At 40.8% G+C, this 23,637-nt stretch overlaps 1 protein-coding gene across 1 annotated transcript in view; it reads left to right on the top strand.

Moving 5' to 3' along the window:
• The window catches only part of LOC126251854 (potassium voltage-gated channel protein Shab), a 205,086-nt gene that overhangs the window by 79,254 nt on the left and 102,195 nt on the right, over positions 1 to 23,637 (top strand). The gene's annotated exons all lie outside the window — the stretch shown is intronic.

Below are 23,637 nucleotides of genomic sequence, written 5' to 3'. Positions count from 1 at the left end.
ACCTATTTTGTAACGTCCGACACTGGGTTTTCGTTGTGCATCATCTTAACGCTCTCACGTTAGCTGAATGAATCAAAAAGAAACGCGCTGTTCTTCTTTGGATACTCTCAATAATTTTTTGTCCTATTAGTATTGAGACCTAGCGTGATGATTACAGTATTGCAGTGCCTGTGTTGTTCAAGAGGTACGAAGGAACATTGCGTCTATTTCTGGACAATACAGGCACTGCACTATCGTATTTATCCGCCGACGCCAGACGAGCGACTTTGACTTAAAAATGTCTTCTCCCCTGTAAGGAAATATACGTAATGAAAGTACGGATGGAGATTGCAGACACGTGATTGTCAACATCTGGAAGTTTGGCTGTCACCATGAGGGGTGCTCTAAGGTGATAAGTTTGTATTTGACCGGCGAGGAGAGGTGAGGTGAAATGAGCTGGTAGCGTGCAGCTCCTGGTCGTCAGACAGTGCAACAGTGTCTTGGGTTGAAGTCCATATCCACCAGAAGTGTCTCATGGAGCGTTGCCATGTGATACAGTTGATAGTGACGCGGTAGTCAGATGGGAACGCTAAGGTAGGCAGTCGACTTGGTGCCAGTCGCAAGGAGAAAGCTGTGTACAGCTTCCATCCAGCCATAACAACACTTAACGGGAAGAAAAATGGTTCAAATGGCTCTAAGCACTATGGGACTTAACATCTGAGGTCATCAGTCCCCTAGACTTAGAACTACTTAAACCTAACTAACCTAAGAACACCACACACACCCATACCCGAGGCAGGATTCGAACCTGCGACCGTAGCAGCAGCGCGGTACCGGACTGAAACGCCTAAAACCGCTCGGTCACAAGGCCGGCATCTTTCAATCTGTTCATCTCCTTAACGATGTGATGTATCAGACTACAATTGCTGATGAGGGCTAATAAAACTTTTCATAATTCAGTAGACAGTGCGTTGAACGTGCCAATGAGTAAGCAGACAGAGAGACAGAATTTAAAGTTATTAAAAATATAGCGGTTAACAACGGTTATAGTACAGATGTTATTAACAAATTGCTCCACAAGAATAACAAAAAGAAAGAACGAAGCGAAGATGGTCACAACAAAGTAATAAGGAAGTAAAATAAGAGATTAACATCCTGTCATTAGACACAGCGAAGAACCTCAGATAAGGGATAGAAATAGGCCGTGCCATTCTCGAAGGAATCACCCCAGCATTTGCCTTAGGCAATTTAGGCAAATCACAGAAAAACTGAGTCTGGATGACTAGAAGTGGATTTGAACCGTCGTCCTTCCGAATGCGAGTCTAGTGTGTTAACGACTGCGCCACCTCGATCGAAGTATTTCGAAACAGTCTGACATAAGACAGAGTACACTTTGTAGCCTCATGGTTTCAAAGTAGTATTTCAGACAAGCGAAGAAATGAAGTATAGCCTGAAAGATAATATCTGTAGAACTAGGAATGCACTCTGCCTGACTATGAGACCGCCTTAACTTTAACTCACAACGGGACCGCGCCTACTCGTCATCACCCATTTCATCCATATTTATAATGCATGCAGGGCTTAGCCAAAAATTAAAGTGACAGAAGTGGGAAATCCAGATGGCCACGCGTTTAGAGAAAATAGTATTTCTGGCGTGAGCCATATATATCGCTGTTCTTTCCAGGCGGCGGTTGGCGCAGTAAAACGAGTACAGAACGGTAATGCGGGGGTCGTGGAGTCGAGTCCCCCATGCAGAGAATTTTATTTTTATTTTCAATTTTTACGTTACTTACGCTGCTAAGAAAGAGAATAATGTTAAATATATTGGTTTTAGTAACATTTTCAAAAAATGAATAAGAATAAAAGGCAAAGGAAAATTTAAGTTTTGAAATAAACTTTCGGGAAACGATTATAAGGGTACACGAGAACTTCATATTTTGAGGTGATATTCATTGTAACAAAAGGAGAAGCACGAATTTACTCGATATTTTGCACAAGTTATAAACCCAGCATTTTTAAAATTACATTGTTGTTTTATAGTTTCTATAGAAAAAGAGACTTGGTTTACACACATAAAAGATTCGCTCACGTAGTATACTTTGGCAGCAAACTACGGGTAATGTACCACTTCACCAATTATTGCTAAGGATGGCTGATGATGTACAATCGGTTTTATTTTGCTGCAGTCTCCTCGGGATGTGATTTTTTTTTCTCTCTCTGGTTGAGGTAAGAATGGTTTTGAACCTTTTGATCCAATTCTTTATCTGACTTTAAAAATAAACATCGCAGGGTTACACCAGCGGAGTGTATTTGAAGGGAATCAGTTTCGTACTTCAGAATGGGAACCCAACATCTTGAAGCGCCTCGTCGAATAATTGTGGATTTGTTTGTCTTCACCATGAGTCAATTAACAGACAGAATTGTTCTCCTGCGCGTAGGGTTCCATTAAATCTCCCAACATTCTTTTTGTACAAGGCTGTCGTAAGTTTCCCAGATTTTGACAAGTAATGACGACCTTCTATATTTTGGCACGTCCTAATCCATCGTTTATTAAATCTTCGGTCCAAACTAGCTATTACTCTCTCGTATGCATATCGCACCCCCGCACCGAAACATCTAAAAAACACAATACTTTAGAAAAACTCGACTTGAGAATTAATTCAATAAAACGTATATTGAAGTAGTAGAAGCTTTCCTTAAGTTTGAAGTAAGTATTGTTAAATATAAGTTCCACTACATTTTTCGTGCATGTTGGGGCAGTTCACACGTTGTTTTCAATGCAAACTAAAAATTGCCGTTTCGACCTGTCACTTTTATTGCTTGGCTGCAATTTGTAGACCTTTGACAATAACTTTCCAGAAAGAGTTATGGCTTATTTCGCTGTATACGAGTGCGCCACTTTTTTCATATTTTTGTTTATTTGTGGTGTAAGTAACGTAGAAACTGAAAATTTAAAAAACGTTTTCGCATAGATAATCGACCCCGCAACCTCCTGATTACCGCTCTGCAGCGTCACTGCTGCGCCAGCCGCTGCCTGCCCGACCCGCGCCGAACTTTTTCTGCACGCTCGGCTATGTGGAGCCCCCACTTTTGCCACTTTCATTTCTGTCAAAGCTCTGCATACACCATAAATCTGGAGAAATCGCTGATGACGAGTAGGGGTGGTCCCCTTGTTAGATGAAAATGCAGAAGGAGAAATATCACTGAACGCTAATATGTTTTAGAAACTAATTAAGTACTGTTATGAAATTTGTTTGTAAATCCCTTGTGTCTGCGCCAGGAATCGTGTATCATTGAATTATCTTTCTCCTTAATTCCTTCGGCCTAATGGAGCCAACGCGAAGTGGTTTGAAACACAAAACACTGGGCTATAAAGACGAGGACCGAAAGGGAAATATTCATGGCGGGTCGAGGTCCCCTCATTCCGGCTTGTTGTGCACGCTCTCAGCCTGATAGCTGCCCTCCAGCCACTTGTCCCGAGTGTCTGTTTTGAAACGCCTCTCAGCGCGCTGGTGAACAATGGAAATCCGATGTTATTGGCGTCAGTGAACCAGCTGCGTCTTCGCGAAAAATCGCTCTTTTTCTTTTTTAAAAAGGAAAATGCGTGTCACTAAACCAGGTCTCACAAACTAAATTTTATGAGCAGCATGCTGTTGGCACAAAGCAGTTGCTGGGAATACGAGTACATACAATACTCCGAGGATTTGCCTGAACGTTCTTAGCTGGATCCATTCAGGAGGAATGAATATTAGAAGCGACGATGTAAGGTTAAGGATTAACATCCCGTCGACATCGAGGTCATCAGAGACGGAGTGGAAGTTCGGAATGTTTCAAGAACAGGAAAGAAAATCGGTTGCGACCTTTCAGAGGAAACATCCCGGCATTTGCGTGGAGCGGTATAGGAAAAACACCGAACTCCAAAATCTGGATGTCTGGACGTGAATATGAACCGTCATCCTTCCGAAAGCGAGTCCCGTACGCTAACTAAGGAACACTGGAGCTCAATGTCCCGTCGACAACGAGGTCATTAGAGCCGGGAATCCATTTAAGGTCTCATAAAACAAAAGTGAAACTGACTTATAAACTAGCATTTAATACCACATAATGACATATAATAACAAACCAAAAATATGACTAATTTACAAGGGTCTCTATCTGACAATGTTTTGCTCTGTTGGCAACTCCATACTGTGACACGTTTTCACTGATGACTCGTATTAACCTATATTACTGTCTTAACAGTCATTGGTCAGTGCTATCGGGGACAGCTGCTTGTTATGAACATGCCGCTAATTGGTCGCTGTACTGTTAACGATACTGTTGTCTTGCTGTCACGTTTACACATTGGTGTTTTTATTCTGGCGTCAGCTGACGTGGCAAGGATTAGGCGGACATCTTGGAAAACATCCACTGTGCAATTCTCAGGACTGAGTAATGTTTTAGGCTGTCTACAATTTCGTATATCTGCTACTGTGGTGTTGCCCGTCGTCACAAACTTTCTGTGTCTAGTGTCCGATCTCGATGGTAGCTACCCTAACAATGGAGGAAAACTATTTTCCAACTTCAGAATGGCTGAACAGGAATATGATTCCAGTACATAGGAGTCCATCATCTTAACCACAACCCAACTGCGCTCAATTCAATACAGAATTATAGTCTCTTTGCCTCTGAAAGTGTATATTTTCTTTCTGTCTACCAATGGACCAAGAAAACAGTGCGATTGAATCTAGATCATCTTTTTCTTCAGGAAATTTCATAAAACATACGCTAATACTTCCGTTCTATCTAAATGTTAATATATAATTTGATTTTAATATTGACAGCATAAAGCACTTGCCAGGAATGTTCCATTTGATACCTCAATTTCTGCAGCAACGACCACATGTCCTAACTTAGCTTCAAAATTTCTCCATAGAAAGAAATCGCAAAAGAGCAACTAAGTAGACTTGAGTTTACCATTGACTTATTTCCATTACGATACAAATTTTTTAAATACCACCTAAAATCATAATCTCAAAAAATGCAACACTGTCGTAATGATTTCGTTGTCACTCTATTCTCTGAATGTTACTAGCAACATTCATGAACAATAACATTCGCACTCCAGTACCTTCATGTTTGGAGTAAAACCGATCTCGCATATAGAGATAACAAGAAAGACTTATGGAGTACCATTATTCTGTATGAAAAAGATAACATGACACAAATGGTCTCCCTATGATATTAGAGACTATCCATAATGTGTGATTTTTAATGAGATTACGAGGTAGGGCATTTCTGAAATGTCCGTTTAATAGTACAATGAAATACATGAAGATTGCTGTGGAAATATAGGTCAGCGTTATGATGAAACGAATCGACAATGTTTAGCACGAGACCATTCAGCATTCGCAAAGGATAACGTTTTTCACACATTGCGTACCGTCACGTCTAATTTTTAGTTGCTTATTCACTCGAAAACCATCATTTAAATACCTTTATCACATACCTGAATGTCATTCATAGCACAATACACAAGTACACAGTGGCAGCTGTCCACATGGGAAAGCCCACAGTAAAAGACTGAGATACATACCAACGCAAACATAAGTAATATTTCACTTTTTTTCAGCTTCGTTACTTACTCTTAAGTATGCTCGTTTCAGTGTGTCCCTTGTTCTTAGAAACCTCTCGACGTATGTATGTGTATTTCCCTATTTCCTAAAAACTTTGTCTTTGCTTTAATTGTTGTATTGTAAGATGGTTTAATGTGTTATCAGTTGTAATTCGTTTTTGTTTCACAGTGAACGATGTATATTTAGTCAATGTCGCTGTAAGATGTTATAATGTTTGATTTTTGTTGCTTTTCGGATAGTTTGTGTTAAATGTTTTTTGATGAAGTGTGTCAGCATGCAGCTGAAACAAATTACAAACAAGACAATATATTAAAACAACGCACTGCCAAGTAAGAAATAATTAACAAATTACTGAAATTCAGATGGCATATGTTTTTCTTCTCATAGCGAATAAATTAAGAAACTAAGATAATTGCACAGTATGTAAAAATATGCACAGATATTACTACACTCCTTATTTTGCGGAAATACCCAGGGCCGCCTGAATAAGTTTTCCAGAGGTTACTCAAATATTACAAAATAAAATATGATAACGTTCCACAATACTTTTCATGTGAAAAAAATATCTACATTAAAATTATCACGTTTATGCATGCAAACAATAAAGCTTCTACGATAGCACAGACTTTATTATATTCAACGTAGTTACTAATACGACGGGCAAAAGAATATCCAAACACACTCTATTGTACAGTGATTTTTATCTTATTTTTCTGAATTCTACAGACTTACTTAAAGCTTAATTTTATAAAAAAAAGCTTGAAAATATTTTTCATATTCCATCTGAACTGTGTACTATACAATATTAGCAATGTTTAATTTATTTTTTGCTGTGCGGTAGTAACTGACACACTTTTCGTTCCGACGAAACACTATCCAAATTGAGCACACATATGGCTATGTATAATACACGAAGCTTTACAATGAATTGGAATTCTTCCCACAATCTGTTAAATAGTGCCAAGAGTTACTTTTAGAAATGCGAAAATCATTTTTCAAATACATACCAAAGTATATTTTTAATGCGAGATAGTAGCGTGGAAATATCACCTGGAGTGGTATAGTATAGCGAACTTGCGACATTTATATTTCACTTTGAGTAGGAAGTATGGCATATGTTCATTAATGTCGCGATGATATACCCAAGTAGTATTATCTATTACGAGTTATTTAGATTATCTGTTATTGTTTAAGTAAGCTTTTGGCGGTCGCTATTTTCTCGTAAGCAGTTTTCCAGAATGGGCAACACAGACTGGTTTTGGTGCAGCTGGTCTCCAGTTCAAAGAATCATCAACCGTTTTTTTAATATTCATTCCGATCCCAGCTGTTATTAAGATAGTTACTTCCGTTTGTATGATTACAGACACTGGAGTTTTACAAGATATCCCGTAAGTCTTCTGACCTGTGGAGCGATATTTTCAGAATTTTCATTGAGTTGAGAGAGTAACAACAAGCAAATAATGGTTATTTCTGCAGTGCCTTAGGAGACTGTTCGTTATGTTTTTCTTTAAATAATGTTTAGTTTGACTTGAAAAGTGAATTTGTATTCTTCAGTCTTGTCATGACACTTTTAAGTAAAATGCTCTCATTTTGTACGCAAGTACGCTAACAAAGTACGTCGCATAAGGGTGAAGGAAAATAAAATGACATTTATACTTTAGTATTCTTGTCAGTACTGTGATCACGAAAGTACCACGCCGTAACACAGAAACGTGATGCTAATCCCGATTATCTTGTAGAACAGCGTTCCCTGATGGGGTATGCTGATCCAAACAGGTTAGTGTGCAGAAGGGAGACCGTTTATTAAAAATATGCGACTGAGAACAGCTTATTTAAACAATTATTCGTAATTTTTAGCTTATCAATCATTTCAGTGTTTTGGAATGTGCTATACATAACTAATGTCGCAAGATCGTCATTCTGAAAATGTGGGTTGGTTGCTAGTTCACTTGTGTAGAAAAGTACAGATACGATAGGTACTGTACGTCACTAGAAACTCAGTCATACAAAGATATACTGAATATTATAACAAATGAGAAACTTTTGTAGACTGGTTCAAAACAGGTAGTTGTGCATATAAATGGTTGCTATGGCACCAGGATCTAATAATATTAACTGTGACTTGTGCTAATTTCATTTTTATGCTTTCTTCTGTTCCAACTCACCGACAGAGAGGATGAAACTCTGAGACAAGGCGCCCTCTCCTCTAGCAAATACCGGAACGCCAATAGAATATCACTATTAGTAGCAATTTTAAAAAAAAATGAAAGAAAGAAACATGTGTAGTCGCTGGTACTAATGATTGCAGCCGGCGAGCCTGGCGTTTTGTTTCCTTCCCCCTGTTGTGCTGATGAGAAGGGGCAGACGCGATAACCGTACCTCACACTGGATACCTCCTGACGGAACGCGCGCGGTCGCAGCACCGCACAAGCTCCTCCACGTGGCGTCACATCCCGCCACGCCCACATCATGCGCGCCTGCCAGTCCGCACCGCAACAAGCCGGGAGGGCCTGTGGCTATGTGGGGTGGGAGGGGAGGGGAGGCTACTGACTGCCGGCAGCTCTCTGTACGGCCGGGTGCCAATACCTCGAGTACGTCTGTCACACCAAGTAAACAAACCAGCCCGTTCTTAAAACTGTTCCATCTTTTACATTTATACGAATGGTTAATTACCAGCTCAAGAAAGTCATGTGGGTAATTTTTGTTCGCTTCTTTCCAGGTAAATGTCTGCACTTCTGGTGCACGGTGGAATTCCCGCGCCATAGTTCCGTAATGCGTCTCTAGAGGAGCTAAAAGTAAATGTTGATATAGATGGAGTATCCTGAGGTAATTCGTTCTGGACAGTAAGAGAAATGTTGCAGCGATGTCGGGCTTAACCGCATGACTTCTCTAGCCGTATGGATCGGGCTCACACAGCTGCAACACTTCCTCCGTTGCCGAATATGAATTACTGCAGGACACTCCAGCTCCTTTACCGTGACGTGCTGCGGGAATTCCAGTGTGCGCCAAGAGCGCATGCATTTACAAGCGACAAAAAAAAATTAATTTCATAAAGTTCTTTATGTGATAATTATAACTTTTGTGACTACCCATCGTATAACTACGCCTAAGATTTCCAGCCGACTAACAACAACAACTAACAACTTTCCGCATTAATATATTGACCCATGCTTCCATCTTGCGTCAGTTACACTTTCCTAGCGTTTTAACGATAATCAGGCTTCAGACTTCCTCATGACCACATTCATATCATAATTCCAGAGACCTCATACATTGCGGTGACTTATTCACAATGGCGTAATAGGAATTGTATCAGGTATTTTCAGTTATTTACGTACATTGATTTTTATTTATTTTCACTGCTACACGCCCCACAGTCACCACAAGTTGTTTTGACTGATAATATTGTATTTTGCTGTACTGGCTTTCATTGGACGTTTAATAGAGCTCTGTATTTTGCATTAATTACAAAGAAGTTTACACTACGCTGTCATTTTACAGTAGTTGTATAGTATGACCCATTAAATCGACATCATTGGGGAACGGCCACATGAAACTACGAAAATCCGATACAAAGGAAATGCTGGACGTTACAAAATGATACTGATAAATTTCGAGGGGATGTAGATGGTGTCTTGAGGAACAAATTGTAGATAAAAACCCGTGTCCACCAACGATGCTACAGAGCGTCGGAGTTATAGGCGCTGGTGCTAGCTGCTATCCCACCCCTTCGGCAGCAAACACGACTTTATACGCTGACGGATCGTAGGCGGGACGTCTCGCGGTGTTGTTTGCTATTCAGTGATCGCTGCTGATTGCCACGATCGCCAGTGGACAAGATGGAGCTAGCTGCAGCGTAGACACGCTTTGTCTCCTGCGAATACGATGTTCTGTTGCCTCGGTGAATGATGGTTTCGGACACGGGTCTCCATCCAGAGTTTATTTTTCTCCTCTATGCCGAAAAACATGGGAGATTTTAGAGTGTTCCATAAAAGTAATAAACTGTAGATGGAAACATATGTCCGAAACCGTCACCCACCAATGTATCGCATTCATAGGAGACAAGCCTGTTTTCGTAGCAACCAGCTCCATCTTCTCCGCTAATAATCGTCGCAATCAGTTGCAGTCACTGAATAACAAACATTGCGAGACGTTCCGCCTACGGTCAGTGACCGTACACAGTCAAGTTTGCCGCCGAAGGGGTGCCCTAGTGGCAGTCACTGGCGCCTGTAAGTTCGAAGATCAGTAGCATCGTTGGATTACGTTTCCGTACACGGTTTCTTCCCCCCCCCCCCCCCCCCACTATCCTCTCCCACCCCCCACCCCCCCATCGGATTTGTTCCTCAAGTCACCCTCTGCAATACCTCGAATTTTGTCGGTGTCGTTTCTTAACACCCAGTCTGTTCATAGACAACTAGTAATTTGGTGACCTGATGATGACCACTTGTCCAACACTAGTTGTAAGAGAATACAAAACATTTACAACAGCCTTCGGTGGCCCTAAGCGTCGTTTACTGACAGATAACTGGTTTTGGTCAAGCAAGCGTGTTCGTGTCACCGAGTGACTAGACGATGGCCGCTTGGTTGAAACATCTGTTACTAAATATGGATTACAACAGCCTTTGGTCATTTCGTGACACAGTTCATTAAATATATTTAACCTCTGCAGCACCCCCTGTTCTGGGAAATCTGTGTTACAGACCAAGTATTTATCACGTGACAAATCAAGGTATATATATCGATTTGGTGAGTCATATTACGCAGTCGTTTGAAAATGATTACAGAATATCGAATAAATAAATGCAAATAAAGGATATTTTAATCCCCCTAATGCCAGCCAGTATAATGCAACATTATCATTCAAACGTACATTATGTTGATGACCAGCAGGCAGGCTGTTTACTACACGCACACCGTCATCAGCTGTACCTACATTTGGCATCAAATTTCTAATGATCTGAGCTCCCTTTGTACAACTTCATCGCCTGCGAATAGCCTCATAGAGCTACAAAAATTGTCTGCCATCTCATTTATACGTGTATTATGGTGAACAACAACGATTTTATTACACTTCCTTCAGGTACGTTGGATGCTGAGTTCGCTTCTCCTACATCGAGTTATGCTTGCCAGAAGGTCTTCATACGAACAGTCCAATTTCCAGCATTCTGAAAACGTTGTTTCCAGTGCCAGTGTGGGAAACACTGTGAAACGCAAACTGGAAATCAGAACAGCCTGTTTCTACATTGACTGCATTATCAGCAGGTGTCTCCACCTTGTGAACGAACACAAAAGCCGGCAGCCACACCAATGTCAAAATATGACATGGCACACTTTAACAATACGTGCTCGCTGGGTCAACTAAGTCGGTGAACTGCCGGCTGTTTTTGCTTTAAGCTAATGTCAGGCCGGTTCTCTCACAGTCCCAGGCATACAAAATGCAGAGCAATGCTTACATATTTTACAAATACAGTCCTCTAGTAATGTTGCACCATTGAACATGGTAAATACACAACCCTCTCCACTGTTAGTTAGTTAGTTAGTGAGTTAAATGTTCAGTAGGTCGTCTCAGCTATTGTTTTCTGGGCTCATCATTATCTACTGCTGACAAAAGCCTGCAGAGTGGAACGTTCTTCCTTTATTTACCATTATTTCGAATGTGACAGACATCATATTTATTTTCTTACACATTACCGATATTTTAAATGTTCATATGTTTCAGATTTTGAAACTCTCAGTTCGTTGATTACGAAAAGACTTTAGAAGTACAAAAACGAACAACTGGTGCTATGAAACAGTGGTATCTGTATTAAGTATCAAAATAACGAGAGCGTCAGCATAATGAGCAGAAATAATGGAAAACGGTAATCCTTTGTGGTATAATAGGAAGGTCACACAGAAGAGTCGTAAAGGACGAAATCAAATACCGTTTTCCTGGGACGGTATTGTACATCAGGTGACGAAGTTCTCTACGTGGCGGTCAGACGGCAATTATCATTTACTGTTAGGCTATCAGATAAAGGCCGAAAGGATTAACATGCATCAGTACGTGAAAAACTGTAAAATATCCGAATCGCTCACACTTGTCAGAATCAACTATTTCTCGAATTGTAGTGTTTAGTTCACTTCCGAATGAGTCGGAAGAGAATATGAATACAGACTGACTAAAACGCGGTAGACTAGACGATCTAATATACATAGATATGTATTTTAATACGAACACATCACTGCTGTTTACAAGCTGGCTGAAGCCTAGTTCAAATAAGAAATTTGCTGAGCACTGTGTTTACTATAGCTACCAACACGAAACGCTTATTATAATAATTATGTCCCTAGAACAACACACATATTTCAAATTAACGTATGCAGTTTCTCGGCTGGATCGTTTACTATATTGTGGACGCCAAGACAAGTGAATTCCGTCATTCTTGACCGGGCCCTCCCAGCCACAGGCGGTCAAGCGGCGGCGGCACAAGTGGCGGGCGTGACGTCAGACCGAGGAGCCCGCGCCTTGCTGCGACTGATGCAAATCTTTGTTCAATGTTCTTGGAATGCACAACTTACTGCTCACTCTCTCCTCGTTACTGTGTTATTTTATTTAGTTTTCTGTTACTGCATTTTTGAGACGTCTTGTGCACTGTCTGTATGTGTTTCCTCCTGCGACCTGTGCCAGTCTCCTTGTGAATGGAATGGTGAGTCGGCAACACGTGTGCTCGCAGACCAGGCGAGAAGGTTCTCTCGTCTCGTGAGAGGGCAACGTGTCTCTCCCTTCAGCCGGTCTTGAACTGTTTACCCGCACCGGCGGTTGCTAACTGAATGGTAACTCGAGAGAGCCCGTGCCAGTCCAGACCTACACACACGTTGCCGACTCAGACGCTTTCCGAGCATTTTCACGCATCCCGTGCTGATGAGGAATGTGTTATTTCTGTGTGTGTGTATTTTGCAATGGCCTGGTTAGAGTAGTATAAAAATCTCCGCATGACTTTCTTCATTCAGATTCTGCTGCAGACAACAGTGAAAAAGTTTTTAAAAAAATGCAGAACATGCTAGCGGTCAGTTTGTTGCACATACTCATGCCTAAGCTTGCTTCTTATTTCGTTTATTATTGTTGCGTTTGCTTTACGGTAGTGCATTGTCGTTGTCGTAGACATAGTGCTAACTAGCAATGGCGTTTCTTCTAGATTCTTTCCTTTCTTACTTATCCTCGTTTGTGAAACCACACTGCATCAAAATACACACATTCACACACACATTGAACAAACACAGGCACGTTCACATGTCCAGAATGAAAAAAAAATGTTTCAACTGACATCATATAATGCCACCACACTCTGTGCCCCACCAGTGTTATGGGCATTTACTGCATCTTAAATAGATATTACTAGCACGCTGCCACAATGACTGCAGTTCATGAGGTACTGATATGCATAGTTTTTTACATAATGATAATTTTGTTTAGCAAATTTGCAAGTTTACTTAGAACCGTTTATTTTCAAATTACTCCAGACTGCATTCGCCTTTACTGTAAGCGACCACAAAATGTACTGCAGTGACCATTCAGAAAAGCCATTCGATACGTCTCGCTAAAGAAAGGTATGCCATTTGTGGCTCACCGCAATAATAGCCGCCACTGGGCACTACTGCAGTACTATCCCACAGAAATGGCTCTCTTTTACCACGAAGTTTTCCAGTCCAGAGTAAACGATGAAGTAATCATTTTTTTATTTTTTTTATTTTTTTGTTTTGTTTTTGGAAAAGGTTAATTACCTGAAAACGTTTACTCTCCACAAAATGAAAACGCCAGTCAGACAACAGCATACAGAGAATGTTTATTGGACAGTGCCACTTGCAGCTAGTAAGGTCACATCGTACCCTAAGTTTAGAGAAATTATTAGTTTAACGTATTACGTCAGATTCTGAGTATCAATTGGCAATAAAGCTATTTCATCGCAGTGCGTGCGAGCGGTAGCGGGACAATCCTGATGACATTTTCTCGCGTGAACAACCATCTTCCTAGTTTCCTTTGTAGAATCTCATTTTCTTGAGAGACTTACCATGTGTACGTAATGTGTACAGAACGACAGTTAAAATGTCGTAGCAAACAGTAAGGAAGATCCGAATTTTTATTTCGCAAGACATTCGTTAATGAATAACATTTTTTTTCGTGTATTGACGGCCAAAGGAGGTTCGTCGCAGTCCATTGCCTGGAAGTTCTAATGGACATCTACCGCTCGTCGGTACAGAAATACTCAGATGTCGGGTTTCAGTGAGGTTCATGATGCTTGTTGGAAGGCATTACTGGTGGACTATATAAATATATGGAAAGAGTTTTTATGTTACGCATAGCTCAGTATCAGAATATTTTATTATTTGACGTGATGATACACGGGATTAAAATCAATGCACAGTATTAATTTCTGTAGACACTTATAATTGGTCTTTCTAAACCAAGAGACGTTAAGAGTGCTGAGCTTACAACACGAAAAAACTCAGTATTACAATAATTTCACTTTGCGTTTAACCGAATGTTGTTCGTAGTACACCCTTTCACCCAAAATAGTTCCATATGAAATGCTTAGAAAAGGATTCCACTAAAGGACGGCTTTAGCAGATCGTGAAACATACTTAAACTAACGCTATAGAATAACTGCAGCAAAATTCGGCATCAATCTGAAAATCTAACAACGGATACGTCAGGTAGAAATATCAAAACTGTAGGAAAAGACAAATTGCTACTTACCATAAAGATGAAAAGTTACATTGCGGACAGGCAAAATTTAAAAAAACGCTTACACGTAAGATTTCGGTCACAGACTTCGTCGGAAAAAGAGAAACACGCACCATTCACACACACAAGCTGCTGCATTTGGCTGGCATGTGTACGTGAGGTGTGCTTGCTTGGGTGAGTGAATGGTGCGTGTTTCTCTTTTTCCGACGAAGTCTGTGACCGAAAGGTTATGTGTGTCGTTTAATTTTGCCTGTCTGCAACTTCGCTTGTTACCTTAATGGTGAGTAGCACTCTTCGTTTTTCCTACATTGTTAACCTGAAAAATCTGTCGCACTGGAGTTGAGAATAAAGCAATACAGTAGCCATGCCATTTGCTGCCCTTTTCTACGTATCTTTTCCGTTAATTAACGCCTCAGTACTGTCCAATGAGCATTTTGAAATTCGTCTATGCCATTCTAGGTTTCACTATTCCGGCATTGCAAACTCATATACTGTGAAGTACCTACCATTCATGGTTATAACATTCTTGGCCTGATCCTGCACCTTATCATTGCCACGAAAGATAGCACTTAATAGTTTTGCACCTTCGTGATACCAGTGCATCCTAGAGAGTCGCACTTTGTGGTCACTTGAGTAAGCGTTCCCGTCCACATACCACCACGTAAATATAAACGGTTTTCTTTAGAAGTAATAAACCCAGCTTAGCCGACTTGCTGAAGTTGAATGTTACACCAAGTGAATAATGATTTGTAATAGCTGAAGTTAATGGCAGTTCTATTGGTATTAGTACCTTAATTAGTCCGTTGTTGAATGTTACACCTAGTACAGTAATATTCCATGTACATCATGTGCAAATAATGTTGCCTTTTATAACCAGACACCCGGCACAGACTATCACTTTTGAAAAAGTGGGCGAGTGTGGGAATCGTAGATGTACCGAGCGACGCGATACGGTTGCCTTCCACTGCCATCCTTTGTTCCGTGCTCACTGCCGAGATGGTCCTCCATCCCAGCGCAATGCTACTACCGCTGCTGCAATGCAATATTGGACGCCGTCCATTTTATTTCTCTTTGCAAACACTGAACTACACTCAAATTTTGACATTTCACGTCAAAGGCCATGAAAGCAATGCGTCAATTATAACACAAATCCTAGAACCTGTTCAGCTCAGTTATTTTTTTCTGCAGAGCTTCATGCTAAAGCTGTCAAGGAATTATTTCGCTTTTTTTCGGAGGCTACTGAAGTTCAGAACATCGAGTGAAAGCAAAATCTCTTTGTATAATACCTTAATTTGAATTAAATGTACACCAAATTGCCTAAATTTGCGCTTAAGAGTTCAGTTGTAATTTATTTATTTGAAATTATGCACAGCTTAGAACAATACTTTGTCATTATTTTATCAACATGTGCGTTCAGTTTATTTGATATTTTATGGGCCAGCTTTATCTGCGATTTTTCAAAGCTCAGGTGCGAAACCAAGAGCTTCTATGAAATTTGTAAATTTGTGATATCACGTCCAGGCATCATCTGATATACTAATTTGAAATAAACGAATGCGCCGTACTACGTCTTCCAGACAAACCAAGGAGCAGACATTACGTACCAAGAAAGTGAATATTCCCCCTGTTAATCATGACTCTATTGGAAGACATGCAATGACATACGGAAGGATACGTATTTTTTTCAACCTAAAAGAGTTTAAGCTGTAAAGGAGTTTAAAAACGTCGTTTTCTCTTTCCTGTGGTACATTGCTGCTACATTATAGTACTTAAGATTTTGTATTTTGCCCTTTCTCTGGCTATAGCAAACACTGATTTTTTGGACTTAGGAGACGTATCAAGAACATTGTCGAAGGAGAAACACGGGTATAATATTTCAAACCAAAAAGAAGAAAGTTTGCATACTTCTAATACAGATGCCGTCCACAATTGCCTACTTCAGCAAGACCACTGAAAACGTATCAGGACGATAAGCAATGCCCTTAACAACTAGTGCCAGGATCGGGTTTGGGCAGAGATTTCTCAGACGGACTATGTATGTACGTGAACGACGCAAGACAGGTGTGATTCACAACAATAGACAGGTTTTATGTTGCAGTTTCTTTTGATAATTGCTAAACTGTCATCTGCGCTAAATTACGTTCTGCCACTCGCATGTGGTGTAGCGCTGTGCTATACGATGGTATAAAAAGTATTTTTTATTATTATGGTGAAACAGAGAAGAAATAATGAAATTTCTCGTTCAACAGGTAAAGGATGATTCAGACCACAGTACAGTGAAAATGTATTTTGCGCCTTCCAGTCACAGATGAGTATGCTGTTTGGAGATAAATGGTTTTTAACGTCTTGTTTGTTCTGTAAAGAACGTCTGTGAAGGCTCAGATTTTTGCCACAATGAAATTTTAACCCTTTCGTCTATAAATATTAGCAACAATAAGGAAACAGTAGTTCGTTAGGAATTGAAATGACAATTCAGACAGTTGTAACCGGTCTTTCCTGAGACTGGAATGCACCGGACACTATGGACGGCTGGTAGCCTCCTCACCGATCCTACGTCAAAAACCTTGGTTTATTTTACAGTGTCAGCTCCTATATTCTATGTATCCATTCAGAATTAGAACGTGTCCTCATCGTCTCTTGTACGCTGCACTTGACATAATCACAGCTTGAGCGACATCACAGGTTTTAGAGCAAACTATTTCGTTGTTTGTGAAAAGATTGATCGTTAGGTAAACATCTTTCGACGCAATCATTGATTTTATTTAACTTGTGGGGATACGATCGCTTATCCATATATCGTAATTTTTTTTCCTCGTGAAACCAGTTGCAGACGGGTTCATGTTTACTGAATCTCAGCTGAGGCCTCGACATTTTGCCATAAATTAAACTGCACAGCAGTGGAACGTTAAATTGTAGCTCCTAGATGGCTGTCTGAAACATCGTGACTACCGCTATTCCTAGTCACTAAAATATAAAATGCATTTCCATTCCTTCAATACATTTTTTGAAATAAAATGCTTATACGCTTAAAGATCATGTAAATCATTTTCCCATTGTCGCGAAAGAGAATGTTGACATTTCCTACAACTTTCTATTGGAATTCTTCTTGGCAAAATATTATCAGCAGTTGACATTTAATTCCTCGCTTCTTATTTCAGCGAAATAAAAAGAATTACATCACTTACGTTAAATTAAGAGCTCCCCTTATTTTATTTATTCGAATATGCGCAGTGAAATAGTTATGGAAATTTATATCACAGTGCAAACTCGTACACGTTGTATCAGGATGCATTTTATACGTGGGATGACGTTAGTCGTACAAATTTTTGAACATAAATTATCTAGAAAAATGTGCCAAAAACATTTATTACCGTTTTCTTCCGTTACTCTTTATTTTTCATTCCTGTTTGTCAGTTCACTAGCCGGCCGCGGTGGTCTAGCGGTTCTGGCGCTGCAGTCCGGAACCGCGGGACTGCTACGGTCGCAGGTTCGAATCCTGCCTCGGGCATGGGTGTGTGTGATGTCCTTAGGTTAGTTAGGTTTAATTAGTTCTAAGTTCTAGGGGACTTATGACCTAAGATGTTGAGTCCCATAGTGCTCCGAGCCATTTTGTCAGTTCACTAACGTGAACTAGTATGTTGAGAACAAGCTATCCATTTTCCTTAGAAAGGTTGTTCGGGAAACAGATTATGTTTATGCAATAAGCGTCATATATACACCGTTATTATGTTTCTTGGAGATTCTTTAACTATTCTGTCCGACATCCCGAAACCTCTAATTTGAAAATTCACACGTCGGAACAGTATATGCTCAGTGATCGATGCTAGGAAACGAGTAAACGCTCTGTATCACTGCATAGTGTCGTCTAAATGAATCCTATACGAAATACGTGGCACACAATATTCAGTGGGGGCTTACTTGTGATAACTGAGGTGGCACTGTTAATGTAGATTTTACCTTAATCTGACGGTTGTAAATTAGGGGCTCACAGCATTTGCAGGAAAATGGTGGTGGGTAGCCAGTGAGTTACATTTCACACTCATTAATAAGTGTAAGTAAACTGAACGTACATTTGTGCCCAAAATTAAAGCAACAAATGGAAATTTTGCATGGCAGTGTTTATTTTGCCACAAAACAGTATAAAAGGCGATGTTGTTGTTGTTGTGGTCTTCAGTCCTGAGACTGGTTTGATGCAGCTCTCCATGCTACTCTATCCTGTGCAAGCTTCTTCATCTCCCAGTACCTACTGCAACCTACATCCTTCTGAATCTGCTTAGTGTATGCATCTCTTGGTCTCCCCCTACGATTTTTACCCTCCACGCTGCCCTCCAATACTAAATTGGTGATCCCTTGATGCCTCAGAACATGTCCTACCAACCGATCCCTTCTTCTGGTCAAGTTGTGCCACAAACTCCTCTTCTCCCCAATCCTGTTCAGTACCTCCTCATTAGTTATGTGATCTACCCATCTAATCTTCAGCATTCTTCTGTAGCACCACGTTTCGAAAGCTTCTATTCTCTTCTTGTCCAAACTATTTATCGTCCATGTTTCACTTCCATACATGGCTACACTCCATACAAATACTTTCAGAAAAGACTTCCTGACACTTAAATCTATACTCGATGTTAACAAATTTCTCTTCTTCAGAAACGCTTTCCTTGCCATTGCCAGTCTACATTTTATATCCTCTCTACTTCGACCATCATCAGTTATTTTGCTCCCCAAATAGCAAAACTCCTTTACTACTTTAAGTGTCTCATTTCCTAATCTAATACCCTCAACATCACCCGACTTAATTCGACTACATTCCATTATCCTCGTTTTGCTTTTGTTGATGTTCATCTTATATCCTCCATTCAAGACACCATCCATTCCATTCAACTGCTCTTCCAAGTCCTTTGCTGTCTCTGACAGAATTACAATGTCATCGGCGAACCTCAAAGTTTTTATTTCTTCTCCATGGATTTTAATACCTACTCCGAATTTTTCTTTTGTTTCCTTTACTGCTTGCTCAATATACAGATTGAATAACATCGGGGAGAGGCTACAACCCTGTCTTACTCCCTTCCCAACCACTGCTTCCCTTTCATGTCCCTCGACTCTTATAACTGCCATCTGGTTTCTGTACAAATTGTAAATAGCCTTTCGCTCCCTGTATTTTACCCCGCCACCTTTAGAATTTGAAAGAGAGTATTCCAGTCAACATTGTCAAAAGCTTTCTCTAAGTCTACAAATGCTAGAAACGTAGGTTTGCCTTTCCTTAATCTTTCTTCTAAGATAGGTTGTAAGGTCAGTATTGCCTCACGTGTCCCAGTATTTCTACGGAATCCAAACTGATCTTCCCCGAGGTCTGCTTCTACTAGTTTTTCCATTCGTCTGTACAGAATTCGTGTTAGTATTTTGCAGCTGTGGCTTATTAAACTGATTGTTCGGTAATTCTCACATCTGTCAACACCTGCTTTCTTTGGGATTGGAATTATTATATTCTTCTTGAAGTCTGAGGGTATTTCGCCTGTTTCATACATCTTGCTCACCAGATGGTAGAGTTTTGTTAGGACTGGCTCTCCCAAGGCCGTCAGTAGTTCCGATGGAATGTTGTCTACTCCGGGGGCCTTGTTTCGACTCAGGTCTTTCAGTGCTCTGTCAAACTCTTCACGCAGTATCGTATCTCCCATTCCATCTTCATCTATATCCTCTTCCATTTCCATAATATTGTCCTCAAGTACATCGCCCTTGTATAGACCCTCTATATACTCCTTCCACCTTTCTGCTTTCTCTTCTTTGCTTAGAACTGGGTTTCCATCTGAGCTCTTGATGTTCATACAAGTGGTTCTCTTATCTCCAAAGGTCTCTTTAATTTTCCTGTAGGCAGTATCTATCTTACCCCTAGTAAGATAAGCCTCTACATCCTTACATTTGTCCTCTAGCCATCCCTGCTTAGCCATTTTGCACTTCCTGTCGATCTCATTTTTGAGACGTTTGTATTCCTTTTTGCCTGCTTCATTTACTGCATTTTTATATTTTCTCCTTTCATCAATTAAATTCAATATTTCTTCTGTTACCCAAGGATTTCTACTAGCCCTCGTCTTTTTACCTACTTGATCCTCTGCTGCCTTCACTACTTCATCCCTCAAAGCTACCCATTCTTCTTCTACTGTATTTCTTTCCCCCATTCCTGTCAATTGTTCCCTTATGCTCTCCCTGAAACTCTGTACAACCTCTGGTTCTTTCAGTTTATCCAGGTCCCATCTCCTTAAATTCCCACCTTTTTGCAGTTTCTTCAGTTTTAATCTACAGGTCATAACCAATAGATTGTGGTCAGAGTCCACATCTGCCCCTGGAAATGTCTTACAATTTAAAACCTGGTTCCTAAATCTCTGTCTTACCATTATATAATCAATCTGATACCTTTTAGTATCTCCAGGGTTCTTCCATGTATACAACCTTCTATCATGATTCTTAAACCAAGTGTTAGCTATGATTAAATTGTGCTCTGTGCAAAATTCTACCAGGCGGCTTCCTCTTTCATTTCTTAGCCCCAATCCATATTCACCTACTACGTTTCCTTCTCTCCCTTTTCCTACACTCGAATTCCAGTCACCCATAACTATTAAATTTTCGTCTCCCTTCACAATCTGAATAATTTCTTTTATTTCATCATACATTTCTTCAATTTCTTCGTCATCTGCAGAGCTAGTTGGCATATAAACTTGTACTACTGTAGTAGGTGTGGGCTTCGTATCTATCTTGGCCACAATAATGCGTTCACTAAGCTGTTTGTAGTAGCTTACCCGCGTTCCTATTTTCCTATTCATTATTAAACCTACTCCTGCATTACCCCTATTTGACTTTGTGTTTATAACCTTGTAGTCACCTGACCAGAAGTCTTGTTCCTCCTGCCACCGAACTTCACTAATTCCCACTATATCTAACTTTAACCTATCCATTTCCCTTTTCAAATTTTCTAACCTACCTGCCCGATTAAGGGACCTGACATTCCACGCTCCGATCCGTAGAACGCCAGTTTTCTTTCTCCTGATAACGACATCCTCTTGAGTAGTCCCCGCCCGGAGATCCGAATGGGGGACTATTTTACCTCCGGAATATTTTACCCAAGAGGACGCCATCATCATTTAATCATACAGTAAAGCTGCATGCCCTCGGGAAAAATTACGGCCGTAGTTTCCCCTTGCTTTCAGCCGTTCGCAGTACCAGCACAGCAAGGCCGTTTTGGATATTGTTACAAGGCCAGATCAGTCAATCATCCAGACTGTTGCCCTTGCAACTACTGAAAAGGCTGCTGCCCCTCTTCAGGAACCACACGTTTGTCTGGCCTCTCAACAGATACCCCTCCGTTGTGGTTGTACCTACGGTACGGCTATCTGTATCGATGAGGCACGCAAGCCTCCCCACCAACGGCAAGGTCCATGGTTCATGGGGGGAAGTAAAAGGCGATAGCAAAGTAGAAACAATGTAAAGAATGCATAACGTAAAAAACTGCAACATGGAGAACAGTAGACAAAAATGTTTTTCGTTTTCTCCAACTTAATAGATTCGCACACACATTCCGACAACTGTTTAATGTGGTCCCTATGAGACGTGACCACCACTGGCAGAAATAGACGCCTGACAACGACGGAGTACGCTATGAATAACATCATCAATGACATGTTGAGGCAATAACACCCATTCTTCCTGTGGAGCTGCGCGTAAGTCTTGGAGTGTGGTTGGTCGATACTGACGTGATGCAGCCCGTCTCGCTAGTGCATCCCAGACATGCTCTAGGGGATTGAGATCGGAAGACCGAACAGGCCACGCCATGCGTGCAGAATTTCCGCTCCAAGAAAACATCCACCACTCGGACATTATCGTCCATCAGTATGCAGTTTGGGTGCACAGCACCTCGCAACAATTGTACATGAGGTCCCAAGACCTCGTCACGGTACCTGACAGCAGTTAAATCTTGTCGATTCACTTGTACAATTTCATGAAGAGATGTTGGAGTGTTCAGCATAATCCCTGCCCAAGACTTTAGCTATCCTCCTCGACATCGGTCTCCTTCCACATTGCTCGGGGCTCGAAATCGTGTTCCACGTTCCCTTCAGATGTAAATCCGTATGGAATCACTCTCCAGGTCCAATCATTGAACATTGGCTCACACTTCGACAGTGTAGGTGGTATGTTGATGACTCCACTCTAGACGTTCTCTTCTGTGAAGACTCGTAGAGGTACACATACAGCAGTTCTCCAAAAAAAAAAGGCCACTCTTCCACTCTGCCGAAGCCTTCTCTATACTGTTTGCCTCGATACAATAGGTCCAGTGGATGCTGCAAGATCCGATACCAGTTGCAACGCAGTACTAAGGCGGTACCACCCTGCCCTTACAGCCAAATAACGGTCCCTCCTTTCGGATGTCACACGTGATCGGCCCTGCCCTGGTTTTTGGGATACAGCTTCGGTCTCTGTAAACTGTCACCACATCTGAGAAACAACAGAACAATTCACATTAAGCCATCGGCCACATGCGTTTTCGGCTGTCCTGCTTCCATTCTTCCTATGATCCTCCACCGCAGACAGTCTGGTAGGCGTCTTCTCTATGCCATACAGCACCGTCTGCGCGAGTGTAGACAGCGATTGTGGACGTGGGACTACCCAGCAAATACCACTCCGTGCGATTGGTGCCCTGACGCCACTGTTGGCGTGGTTTTCCGTTGACCGAAATGCCATCTTCCATGCTGACCACGATCGTACGGACGTCTGTTGACAGACTGTATGATTATATCGTGATTTAGAAACAGGATGGGGAAAGAGCGGTTTTTTGCTTTAAATTTTGACACCAGTGTACTTAAAGCGGTTAAATTTGGAGCTACTTTATAAAATGAGACCTATTTAAAGTGTTGTCAGAATGAGCAATGTACACAGGACTTGTTTACAAACATTAAAAAAATCACAAGAAAAGGAAAGACGTATTTTAGTTTTAAACTAGTGTTGGTGCAGCCTTAAATTTTTGAGACTGATTAACAGAGAAACGTCTACGCCCTTCAAAAACACAAAGACTTTTTCGATTAGTTCTGTTGCAGTTGCCTCTTTCGCGTATTGTATAATAACAGCATCATGCAATGTATCTGAGTTTTCACTGTGATATAAAGCGAATTTTTGCTCTCATAAGAATTATTCAATTTTCATGGCGTATTGCTGTTTTCGTGGCCTCATAAGAGTTAACTAAGCTACCTGGTTGTCAAATATTTTACAACTAATAGAGATCGTGGACTACCGCAGAATTATGGAGATCAGTTTTTAAACATTTAGTCGTTCATT

The sequence above is a fragment of the Schistocerca nitens genome, chromosome 4 (genome assembly GCF_023898315.1).
Source record: "Schistocerca nitens isolate TAMUIC-IGC-003100 chromosome 4, iqSchNite1.1, whole genome shotgun sequence".
Classification (NCBI taxonomy): Eukaryota; Metazoa; Arthropoda; class Insecta; order Orthoptera; family Acrididae; genus Schistocerca; species Schistocerca nitens.
This window is presented reverse-complemented; position numbering and strand designations above follow the sequence as displayed.